We start from the raw sequence: 13,291 nt of genomic DNA, 5'->3' as shown, positions 1-13,291 counted from the left end.
GTCAGCTCAATTAAATTTGTAATCCTGGGATGAGTATTCATAGTCCATTTGAAATTCTTCTGACACATTCAAGTTAAGACAAAAAAAAAAAGTAGATTAGTAACAATATTTTAACAAGTATTAGCCAATTAGCAGGTCCTGGTTTTCTATTTGATTTCTCACTGCAGTGTCTAGAAGAAAGGAATTAATTAATGAATTAAGTGCTTCAACATTATTTATTTTAAAGATTTGTAGCAAGATCCAAGATGTGTGGGTGTCAGAAACTGAACATCTCTGAGGCAATTTGTCAGTTTAACACATCTTTATCCCACCAATGCCCTTGCAAGGAGTGCTACACTTGTGAAATTGTTGTATGATATCTGTACAAATCCACTGACTTCAATGAAACACATATTTTCCACAAGTAATTCCTTATAAGAATGCTCAAAACAGCAGAGCTGGAAATCAAAACAGTAAGTTCTTTGAGGCTCCTACCTCAACTGAAATACGCAGGAAATTTCTGGTGGGATGCAAATTAAATAGAGAGCACTCTCTGTTCTCTAGGAGAAGGAAAAAACTGAATTCTGAAATGCCAGGAAGAATCCTGCCCTCAGGCTTGCTTCCTTCCAAATTTGATTTCTTGCTGTTTCAGATTAACTTAGAATAAGTATCTAAGTTATTGGATGCCCATAAAAGGTCATCCTTTTGAATGTATTTGATATTTACAGAATTTTCATACGTGGTTCGGTTTTTCCTTTGCTCTTTAGTACTGCTGATATGCCTTGTGCATTGCTCTGAGAACACTAATCCACTCAATGGAAATGACATATTTCTGATGTCAGTAATTGCATTGTTCAATATCAAGTGCAATGATCTCTGGAAATATTTCTGTTTAAATATCAACTACCACTCTAAAATGTCAAAATTTTAATTAGTCTCTGTTTAGAGAACTCATGCTGAGTGTACACAAAGTGGATCTTGTTTCTGTACCTCACAGAAGGTCCATTCCAAACCCCAATGAACTCTACAGGAGTTCTTACCTTTTCAAAGCAGGTAAGATCAAGACCATCGCGTCTTTGCAGTTCCAGGACATTCAGTGCTTTCTCTGCTTTTCTAATTCAGGTAATGTTTTCATGTGGCTGCGATTTTCAAGCCCAGTGGATAAAATTAAAAACAATAAGAAGCTTATTTGTGCACTCGGAGGAACTCAACACTGTGCAATTGTTTGGAAGTTTGGATTGCCTATTCATGGCAAATAGCATCTGCGCTCAATTACACTCCATCCATCAGGAGGTAAGGCCTTCAGAAGTAATGAAAGCATCTAAGAGATGATTTGCACTAGACAGTAATTTCTCAAACAGGCAGACAATTGGGTTGATTCATAGGTATTGGAGAAGGGAAATTTTTCCAGATGAAATGGAAATTATTTCATGAAACGTCTCAGGATTTCACAGAAAGAAGGGGAGTATTATACCAATTATTCTCTATGAAATGAGTTTGGTAACACACCATCATCTAAAAACGAAAGTGAAAGGTTGCTAAATTGGATATTTAGATTTCACTAATGAGAATGGAGGGAGTTGATGAATGTTGAATCACTCCTTGGCACTTTTTAAACAAAGATTATCATTCATTCTCTTTTTTGAACTGACAGATGATGTTTCATGTTGAAATTAAGCTTCATGACTTTTGATCAAGCCTGCTGAAAATAGCATTCTGCTGCCTAAACTGCATATTCTGTTATAACACTTTGCACTGAGAGTCATGGGATGATAATTTGGGATGCTCTGCAATCCTCTGCCTTTTTGAGGGATTTGAGCTTTTTGTTTGAGGCATATGTGCCACGACATGGCTGCATCACATTACCCAACAATGAATTTAAATGCTTAAAACCAAAAATATTTCTATTTAGTATTCTTTTGTTTGCTTAATGCTATCTCGAGAAAATATGTGGTACATGTCCACGCTGAATTTTGTGTACCATGTTAAAACCAGGCCACTGCCTTGCCAGATATTACCTGACTAATATTTATCTTTGATAATCACCTCAAAGGTGTTGCAGAGCTCGATTGCAGAGGTCGGGACCTACCAGGACATTTACACTTTGGGATGCTACCAAGGGAAATTGAGGCTCTTGTTTCCCTCTCATCAGTGCCAGACAAATTGATGTCCTTTGTAGAGTTGTGTTCCAAATACAGTCATTAGTTCACATTTTGGGCAATAATATTCAGGACAGACTCCATTCTTAGTTTAAAATTTCCTCTTGGAATTATGATCTTTTGAGTAGTTTGTCAAAAAATAGATGTTCTGTTTCAGCAATCCATGTTGAATTTGTGTGGCCTTTGCATCTCCTAAAAGCAGGGCAGTGGAACACTAAATTAGCCAATCTGGCATAGCAGACAAGACAGGATAAAGGTGATATTCCCTCCTGACCTGGGAAGCAGTTGAATTTCTCTTGCCCTCAGCTACATCACTGCTTGTTCCTTCCTTGTGACTCCTTTTCTTAACATGGAATTTACACTCTCCAGATAATAATAGCCAGTGTGATGAGCTGCTTAAACCCCTTCCCTCACTTCCCCCGTAACTGGGGTTTGTCATGGCTGGACTTCAGACTGAAGAGAGCATCTGGTTATAACTAAAAACCTCAGAGGTGCTATATATGCAACTGTTTAAAAAGTAAATGCTCTTTTTTGTGTGTTCTGCGTGTCCATACATAACTGTGGAAAGATTATAAGAAGGTAGAATTGAGGAGAAGTTTTCCTGCAGGGAGGACAGAATTGCGAGGCACAAGCTTGGAAATGGCTCTCAGGATTTTTGGAGGATTTTTTCTTGTGGATGTAGGCAAATGCACAGGATTATCTGGTGGGCTTTGTGTGTCTCGTTGTTATTGACCAAAGAGGAAAGAAAATACTGAGGCTACTCATTCATTTGTAGGAAATACAAGATAAACAGTCCAAAAAGTGCTTTGGTTACTAGTCAAAAGGACAAATGAGAAGGAAGCAGTTAGCTGGGTAATCAGATTGCGATATTTTGTTGGTGTTTCCTGCAGGAGTACATTGGAAATGTTAATTTAACATCAAGCATCCAAAGATAGTGTTAATTCTTATTTCATCAGCAGGAACAGAGTGATAAAGCTGCCGATGATCTAAACTAAGAAGTGAAAGAAAGAGATTAAAATGTCTCAGAAAAACAATCAGATAGTAATTGTGAAAGAAAATCATAATCCATTGACCGAATTTGAATAAGAGCTAATAGTTCTGTCCATTTACTCTGAGAGTTAATCCAGTGTTTTCCATTACTAGTCTGAAAACTTGCATAACATACAAGAATCCTAAAAGTTTGTCAGCCTTTTTTTTTTTGTTTTGGTTGTTATTGGTACTACTTTGCAGCATCTGAAATGGCAGACCTTTGACTTAAATTAAGATTTCTGAACACAGATGTCCCACAAATAATGCATTAAAAAATTACCAGAATGAAATAATTTATTTCCTTTGGATACCATCCTGTCTGTGCCACATTTAACAATCACCCACTGAAGTATTTTCATATATCCACTGGGAGATTTAGCGAGGCAAGATAATAATTGCTTTTCTTCCACCTCTATAATAGAAGATACCTTTTTTATTTTTAACTGAAATATGAAATCAAGTGTGCAAACTAGATGGGTGCTGTTAAAAAAAACCATCAGGCTGGATATGGCTCCCTGTCACATTGCTTGGTCAACAGCAGTTTTCACAGTGAGATTCCTACATCTTCACAACTGTTCCATCATCCCACCACATCCTACATCTTCTTTCTCTTGAAACAGATGATACACCAGAAGCTTTCCCCAGTGAGACTAATTTCTGCAAATCAGTCAATGGCACGGTGTCTGATGCACACAAATGCACTGGGTATAATGGAAGGCCTTTTCCTCAAGAATTTATCAGAACGTTGAGTGGAAGTGTTAACAGCAGGTCAGGTGTTCCATGTGGGGTAGCTGTTTTCCTGAAAGTAATCTTGCTGGCCCCTGTGCTGTTGTTTGGGAACAGACACACGTTCTCAGGAAGGTCCTGCATGGTGGCTGACAAACTCTTCATTCTGTGATTTTTCATTCTCACCATAATGTGGGGTTTTTCCAGAGTTCTTGAGTTAGTAGTACCCTGATTTATAACCCCACAGTATGAGCATTCTTGAAGGTATGGACAAAGACTGTTCTGGATGCTTTCTATGGAAAAAGGTGTTTTGCGGTTTTTCTTAAACAACTATTTTAAGAATGGCAAATCGTAGCAGGAAACACCAAAATATAAGATATCCAAAAGAAATTTGGCAGAGAAATTTTAATAAGAGATCCCTATTCTGTGCTCATGGATGGTCTGTCTGATCTTGTTCCTTGCATTCAGTTAGAGCTAACTACTGTTTCTTCAGTTCATAATTCAGTTCAGCATTGTGCCTATGCTTCACTAACAAAAATTCCTCATGGAGAACAATGTTTTCAATAAACATAACAGGCTAAATCCTTGGATCATAACTAAGTCTTTGTCGAGCAAATCATACTTCCCCACCCTTTCCTCTTTTTCCATGAGTGTTTGCTTTGTAGTCCCATTTATATTGCCTCCATACATTCCTGGCAAAGCCTCCCATTCCTCATTTTGTTCTTCCCGAGTTGTAGCCTGCAGAAGCAAGTCCCAGACAGTGCTCCCCAAACAGCCAGCAGGTAACTTACCTATTTTTCAAAGCTAGGTCGTGAGAAGTACACATTCATTATTGCCCAATTTAGAAGCAAATTTTCTGGTCCCTCTGTTTAACTGAGTTTACCCTTGATCTTGGACTGCTTACCTTTTTTCTGAATATAAGTAGAAGTTCTTTTTCTTCTTGTTTGGGAAAAAGAGAAAAGAAAGAATATATCTTAGGAAACATTGGAAATGTCCCCTCTGTATTTTTTCTCCTTCTTTTGGAGTGCTCATGCTGAACTCCAAGTGAACTGGTGAGAGGGATCTGTTTATGTTCTTTTCCACGCACAACTTTTTTTTTTTGGTTTTGAGGGAAATGGCATCCATTTATCCAGAGAGTTCTATGTGGGCTCTTGTCAATGAGCACATTCTACAGTCAGGAAAGGAGCCAGACAGGTATTTGTATCGTTCCTAGGAACAGCTTCACTGAGAGCTCTCATGTAAACACAGCTCCTGACAGTGTGGAGTAGCACAGACACAAGAGCAGCAGGCTGCTGATTAATGAGCTGTTGAGTGGCGGTGGATGCCTGTGAGTCTGCTGCACATCTCTGGAAATGTAAGATAACCAGGTCTGCAGTGATCAGCACACCTCTTACACATCGTTATTTGATCTCTAAACTGTCAGCAGTGTAGGCAGCAAACTACAGACTACAGGCATCGCTTGAGATGTGCTTGGGCACGTATTTCAGGAATGCAGGGAAAAAAAGTGTAGCCAATGCCCTCCAAATAAATACATTTGCTCTTTGTTTATGGAGCTCAGAGCAAGGACAATCTCTCTCTGTGCACACTGAGATCACATGGCTCGTGGAAAAGCTGGAGCCAGTGGTCTCAATATAAGACCAAGTTGGCTAGATCAGAAATATGACATTTGATTACAGGAAGAAATATTACATAAATTGGTCGAGCATTGAACAGACTTATGGCTGTCAGCTCAGATGATTCTGGAACAGTATATCAGAGAGAGATAATTGTATAATCATGAGGCTGAAAGCAGTAAACCCTCTCATTGCCTGTGCTGGCTGCCTTGGCCACGTGAGAGATTCTCACAGCAATTTGAGAATAAAGGCATTATATCAGCATCGCTCAAGGAGATGAGAGCAGGCATCTATTGCTCCTTTAAGCAGCTGTTGTATTCCATATCCATCAGAGGATCTCTATGGTGCTTTAGCTTGAAATTTAAATCAGGAAGTGGCCAGCTACTGACTTTGCCTATGGGTGTCAGCTCCAAAGGATCCAGGAGGAGATTTGGTAACAGTTAAATATTCCAAGCCCTAGTGTTCACATAAGAACAGTGTAACAGAGTGGCACAGAGTTTGTAAATACCGCAGTGGGAATGCTTCTTAATAGAGCACATTTCTTCAGCTGAGATTAGAGAGAGAAAACTGTTAACTGCTATTTTTAATAAACTAATATCTGTGTAAGATTTCCAGGCTGCTCGGTACAAAAGTGGATTGTTGGTACATTTTCCAGGAACTGGACCAATAAAGGAATTAATAAAGCAGCACATCATTAAGTAGACTCTCGCTTCAACTCATAAAAGACCATTAAAACAGACTAATCTAATTTTCTTCATAATAGAAAACATAGAACTTGCAAGAAATAATTTTAATGGAAAGATACTTTTATAGAATGCACCACTGCTGCTGGTTATTTGTTTGAATGATTGATTTCCTTCAACATTTAAAAATATTGCACTCTATTTCGAGTCTAAATCGTTTCAATTTTCAGCACAGCTTCTTTCAGATTAAGTAATCACTTTTACAAGACTTTTTTCAATAAGAAGGTATGCTTAATTGCAATAAGCTCATCTTTTAGCATGATCCTTATATATTTTGACCCCCACTATAGTGTTATAAGCATTTATATCTCTTCATTAATTCCATAGCTCTGCTCTGCACCAGCTGCATTTTCCATCCCTGAAACACGCTGAAGGGTCTGGGAAGGATCTTGCCAATGGCTGTAAAAGAAACTAACCTGTCACAAGACAAAAGAAGCTGCGTTCTCAGAAACTGATAGCTACTTTAAAGTTAGAAAACAGTCAGAAGAAATGATCTATTTTTGCAATGAAATGAGATGCTAGAATGATTGCTATTTAACATATTTATGGGTGATGGAAAAGAGATGAATAGAAAGCTTTCTGATGATGGAGAGTATCAAAACTGAGGATGGCATAGACCATTGTTCTACCATCTCACAGTGCCAAGCAAGGAGCAGCTGAAATTCAATATTGATCAATAAAAAGCCATGCACACAGGGGAAAGCAAACAAACAAATAAACAAAAAACCTTCATATATATCATGGTAGTTCTAAATATGCCATTATTGAAAGAGAATTATAAACTTATCTGTAGTTTCCTGTAAATGTTAGCTTGGTCTTAGTTAGTGGGCAGGACAGTGAAGGTGTTAGGAAATACTGAAAAAGAAGAGATGAAGCATCACTATACAGCTCCATGTGGTTTTGGGGATCTGACATTTCAATTTATTCTACAAGTCTGCTCACCTCACTCTAGAAAAGGATATAATAACCTAGAAGGACGCAGACAATAATTAGTGGTACAGAATACCTTCTGTATGCAGAGGAAGTGAAATAACGAAGACTCTATAGCTTAGAAATCAAATTAGTGCAAATGGTTATTATAGAGGTCTATACCATCCTGAATGGCACAGGGCAAGTGTTGAGGGAATGATTATTCATGGTCCAAAGGACATAAAATAAGGCACATGAAATGAAATGATCAGGAGGACAGCTGATATTGAATGAAGGCAACTTTTTTGTTATATGCATAATTAAGCTGAGAAACTCACACCCACTGATTTTTTTCAGATGCCACAAGTTTTGATCGGTTCCAAATGATCAAATAAGTGATGGAGAGTTGGATAATTGTGATACCATTGAAGCAACTGTCAGTTTGGGAACTGCTGGAAGCTTAGAGGCAGGGAAGGTATTGCTCTGTCAAGGCTAAAATACTTCTGGGCCTCTGTGAGTTGCTGAATTGTTAAATGCCAAATACTGGGCTAAATGAAAGTTTCATCTGACTTTTGCAGCCAGCCCAACAATCTTTAGATGTCTGGTGCAAATTCAAAATTCGAGTGTGCAGTCAATCTGCCAAATTAAATATTATTTCAGCTTGTATGGAATATTTCTCTGTTTAAATACATTATTGTAACCTTGGTTACAACGTGACACCAGAGCCCAAATCCTCATGAGCTCCAGGGAGAAATTTTCCATAAATTCAGTCCGTTATCTAATTATTGGTTGTATTTGAAGTCCAGGTTAGTTTTACCTTTATTTTACCCAACTTCATATTCAGGATGACTGATCCATGAGTATTCATGGCTGCAGCAAGTCTGGAAAAGATTTCCTTTTAATCTGGCTCTGGTCTGGACTTCCATGGCATTTAAGCAGCCATGATCTGGGCTGTGTATCTGTGGGCAGACCATGACCACTGTGTATCTGCATTTTATAAATCCAGTAATGCTGCATGTTGTGCCTTATCTATTTGCTGTTTGAAGTTTAATCATTAATCATTCAGTAGTCTTCTCCAGTAAGTGTTCTGATTACCCACTCTTCCCTTTTGCACTGCTCTAACCCAAACAATGTTGTTTGTTCACAGGTTTTTTGTATGTTAAAGTAACTAGAAGGAATACAGACAGCCCACAATGTGGTTTGGGTATTTTTTAAAAAATATTTGTTTCAGTATTATTTTTCTGTTTAAATCATGGTAGGAAAGCAAAGATTATCTTGTGTACAGCTGTGGTCTTGTCTCTGCTCTGCCTTTGTACTATTGACAGTTTTGGATGGTTTTATTGGACTATGAATGGGAAAGACCTTATGTTGGTTTGTATTGTCCCTGTGTATTTAAATTGTATGTATTTCTGGAGGTCCCACAAGTATCCCTCACTAGTACATTGAACCTCGTGGGGAAAACTGTTTTTCTCTCTATTGAGTTGTAACTCACACCTTTCAGGTGTAGTGGAAAACAGCAGGATATGTCTCTACTGAAGCTTTTTGGTTTCTCCTCTGCTCATATTAATATTTGTTAGTGTTATGTACTTCCAGATCATGTGTCCTGTGGGGTGTTAGATCTGTTTATCTCATCTTTAAAATTCTACCTATTGAGTGAATGTAGGAGAGATTATCACATTTATGATAAGAGAGCAAACACTTTTTTACAGCATTAAGTTCTCTGTCAGTTCTCAAAGACATGGATAAAGATGCAGAAGGGCAAATAAAATCAGTGATGTTTTTGGGACTGCCTGCCACTCTTCGGAAGTTTAGCAAAATTTTTTGAATGTGCTTTACCAATATGTTGGGGGGCAAAAAAAAATAGTGGGAAATGAAGATGTGCTCTTCACCAGTCTGCAGTCAGTGAAATTAGTGTATTCTCTCTGACTGTCATGAGTGAAGACCCAATCTAATTTGAGGGCCTGTCCCAAAAATTCTTGAGACATAAAAGCGATAAACTGCTGCTGACTCATAAAGAGTCTTCTGCTGCCAAAGAAAAAAGAAAAAAATTAAAAAGGCTTTTGCATGGCAACAGCAGTAGTTGTGATGGGCAATGATAAAAGGAGAAAAAAATACCTTTCTGGTACTTATAGTTTCAAAGTATCTCAAAGATTGCATCAGATTGCATTGCTCTTTCCTGTTGCTGCCTGTTCCGAGCTTCCCCTCCCCCCTCCCAAAGACATGTGCTCATAGCTCCTTTGTTCCAAGCGCGGGCAAAGCCAAATGTAACTCAGACTCTTCAGCAGTGTCTCATTGGCCGGTCACCCCGGGTCCGCCCCCAGTCCTCCCCTTTCCCCTTCTCCTAATAAAAGATGCTCGAGGGGAGGCTCCGCTCTCTCTCAGCTCAGCTATCTTCCTGTGAACATCTCTGGTTGTCTGTCTCATTTGAAAGCTTCTAACTGCAGGAAATTGAGCAAGCAGGGAGCTATATTTCTCCCTCTTTGCTTCTGCTGATGGTATTTGCTCTGCAGCTGATACAGGTACCGATTTTAGAGCTACTTAAGTGCTAGATTGCCCTTGCTACCTCTCAAGGCTGCTCGAGGCTTTCTAAGGCATTGAAATACAAGCACTAGCCGGTATAAAGCTGAAAAGATACCTTCCACACTTTCCCATTCCAAAACTTCAGTGTCTCCTATGGACTCTGCTTAAGCTGAAGTTTCTAAGAGTTCAGAGGCATGATACTGACTGTGAAGAGTTACCAAAAAAAAGTTAAACGTTGCCCTTTGCCCACAATATGCTTCACACTGATACCAGAGAGAATTGTTCTTATGTGTGAATATCTGACTGCCTGTTTATCGCTGACAGATCAGAATTCATAACCTCAGACCTCCCCAGCTGGAACTGGGGTTACTGTCTGGAGCACTTTATTTTAATGACTACATGTCTTCATAACTGAATTTGGGACTGTGAGCTTTTTATTGTGTTGGAAAAGACTGATGTTAGTGCTTTTGAAAATTATTTCAGGAATACTGAATAGCAAAGGCAGAGAGGAAAAAAAAATCACTTTTGAGAGGCCAATCCTTTGATCCTACTGTTGTCCCCATATGCAATCAGCTGTGACAGGGGAAGCTGGAGGGGCTGGCTCAGTGTTGGGGTCAGAACCGCTCTGAGCTGGCAGGCGGCACCTGATGGATGCTGTCAGGGATGACAGCACATCCTGGATTCCCAGCTTTGGCTGGAACAGTCAGTGGGGAGCTGGACCAGGCTGGCAGAGCCTCATCACTGCCAGGGGACTCAAGATTTTGTCTAATCACTTCAGTGTGACGGACAGCCATGGTGCCACGGGGGCCCTTCCCTCAGCGGGAGCTGCACAGAGCTAATGTGGGGATGCATTAACTTGTCTGACCTGCAAACAGAGAATGAGGCTGAGGAGGGAAATCCCTGCTCAAGAAAAATGCATAGTCTGCTGTGTTGCATAGAAAATGTTTGAATATTCATTAAGTGTGCCTAGGATTTTATGTTATTAATTGAGATCTTCGAGATTTTTTACCCTATGTTTCTCCTGTAAGTCCTGTTCCTAATTTAGATGGAATATGCCATATATTATGGAAAGAAAGTCTTTCTAAAACCCATCCTGGCCTTTTATCTATGGTAGGAAAGTCAGTGACTGGAAACACTTGAGCTTCTGACAGATTCTTAGCTATTTTCAGGTGTCAGAGTAGGGGATCATAAAATGTGACCTTATTTTCATGTAGCATGGTGCATGCATTCTGTAAAGCTGGTAAAACAAAAACCCATCAATCCTTATTGAAATATCTACCTAGAGTTTTGACATTGCAAATGCTGTTTAAAAGTTAACTTTTCAATTATCCAGTTAAGGCAATGATAAAGGCCCAGAAGTAATGACCACAATACAATAGAAAAAAGGTTGCTTTTTCAGTTCTAAAATAATCACATTTCAAAAACAATTGTTAAAATCAGTTACTGAATGTGATATGCCATGTAACTTTTCTTTCATTTGACTTGGTTTCAGACTATTTTTTGAGTGGAGGAAGGAAGACATTAACCTAGCACAAGGAACTTAAGGGAATTATCAAGAATGTCTGTGCCCCCTTTGCCATTCTAAACCCAAGGGAATCATCAAGCAGGGAACCCACAGCTTTGTAAGTCTATTTTATACACATACTTATGGTATGACAGTCACAAATGTCTATATTCCTTTTGCCTGGTCTTAGAATTGGTTAAATGACACCAGCAGTTCAGAGTCTTCTGTCCTGACACCCAAGCAGAGGTCCTGCTCTGCTGTGTCCACCTTTGAATGTCAGTGCCTTGATTCCCTTGTCTCTCTTCCAGAAAGGACAGTGATGCTGCTGAAATTCCAAAGGAATGAAGCAAAAAGAAATTGGATGTTAGTAGCCACTGTTCAATACTGCCAAAAGTAATATCTTGTGAGATTCTTCCTGAAATCACAGAGGAGAATTTCACCTCCATCTGGCTGGCTAGTGAAATCCCAGCTGTGCAGATCTCTGCTTCATTATATCCTGTAAGCACTGCAGGATTGCCTTGCCATCTTGTTTTACACCCCAAGGATCTGGATGAGCAACCCTTCACTGAAGTTCGTATCTTGCAAAGCATTGCCTTGAGTAATCCTTGACTCCAAGCATTAGACGGCTCCCCTCAGCTGCAGTACATGCCACACTCAAAAGGACAGGGGCAGGGCACTGTAACAGAAAGCTGGGGACAGTGTGAATGGGGAACTGGTGGCAAGGTCTGGCTGTGGAAGCACCAGAGAGACAAACAGCAGGAAAGAGGCTCTCAGAATGGCTGCTGTTAACCCACGAGGGTCAGTGTTAACTCACACCTTCAGAATGCCAGCACATCCCCTCACAGTCTCATAAGGCACCTGGCTTGGAGGCAAAGGACTGTGATGACTCCCAAAGATTCCAGAGGTGGGACAGGATGGAGACACTCCTCACTGTCTGCTCCAGAAGCTCTCGGAAACACAAATCCCAAACCTGAACATTGTTGCAGCATACCAAGGGCTACAGAGATGTGGCAGGGATTTGACAGTGGCCATCGCTTGTCCTGCCTGTCCTCTCAACAGAACCTGGGTCTTACGTCTGTGCACAGGAGCACTGGGATGCCTGACATCTGCCCTGACAGCTGGACAGAGTTCTTGGGCATCCCAGCACCCAGTGCTGGTGACTACGAGTCTCTCCGAGCCAGAGCGAGGTCTGTTTTGTTTCAGGTTTTAATTTTAAGATCCCATTCCTCTCCTGTAGGATCTCAGGTGGACATTTGCTCTATATTGTTGATACAGTGTTGCAACAGTCTTTCCTATGCAGATGTACACACACAAAAAAACGCCCAGGAATGTGCTTAATTTTGTCTGTTTTAAATGGGAAGAATCCATACCAGGACCCCAGGATCTGAGCAGAAGCTCTTCTTTAGAGTCAGTCATTCAAAACTTTCCTCTGAGAACCCTCCCAGCCATTTATCAAATACTTTAAAGTTATGTGGTCCAAACCACTTTTGGCAGTGCACGCATGTATACATTTATTAATATGTGTATATTCATTTAATTCTTGCCAACTTCTGCCTTATTAATGAAATCCCTGTATGCTGAAACAATGACCTTTACATTATCAATTCAAGGATTTACAAAACAGATGGTGGAGACAAAAAAAAAAGGAAAAAGGGAATAAAAAAGGCAACAAGTGAAATCCCAGCTTGTCTGGCCACAAGGACCAAAGCATACTTATCAAAATAATCCTGGAAAGCTGGCTGGGGTAGCAAAACCCTATGGGCTTAGTTGTGTTTCAACTCAAGGGTACCGTTTAACTTATTAGCACCTCCTCTTCTGCTGCGGGTAAATAGTGTGCAGAAATCTGTCTGATGGTGGTGATGAGGTACTTCACATTAGGGAGCAAGAATCAGGATTCATAGGATTTGTGCTGTTTGCAGGATTCAGGATCCATACTGGTGCTGAATAGAGATTGTGATGTAAGGGAAGGAAAAGTGGCACTACTGTGGCTGCAACAAAGGTGCTTAATAGATGTAAACAAGACAAGTTCTGTGGGTTTAAGCAGCAGAAGAGACATGAAAAAGGTTTGTGACAGAAGGCTTATCTGTTTTTCCAAGTCCATTGGTTGCT

The 13,291-nt window shown here is 39.9% G+C and overlaps 1 long non-coding RNA gene across 1 annotated transcript; it reads left to right on the top strand.

Annotated features, from left to right (window-relative positions):
* The first annotated feature begins 1,056 nt into the window (after positions 1-1,056).
* Positions 1,057-12,278, top strand: LOC116446685. The gene is made up of 3 exons (XR_004241310.1): positions 1,057-1,272; positions 11,171-11,300; positions 11,491-12,278. It is a non-coding gene; the product is annotated as an uncharacterized LOC116446685 (long non-coding RNA).
* The last annotated feature ends 1,013 nt before the right edge of the window (positions 12,279-13,291 follow it).

Source organism: Corvus moneduloides, chromosome 7 (assembly GCF_009650955.1).
Source record: "Corvus moneduloides isolate bCorMon1 chromosome 7, bCorMon1.pri, whole genome shotgun sequence".
In the NCBI taxonomy this organism is placed as follows: domain Eukaryota; kingdom Metazoa; phylum Chordata; class Aves; order Passeriformes; family Corvidae; genus Corvus; species Corvus moneduloides.
Note: the sequence above shows the minus strand (reverse complement) of the source record. Positions and strands in the feature narration are given on the sequence as shown.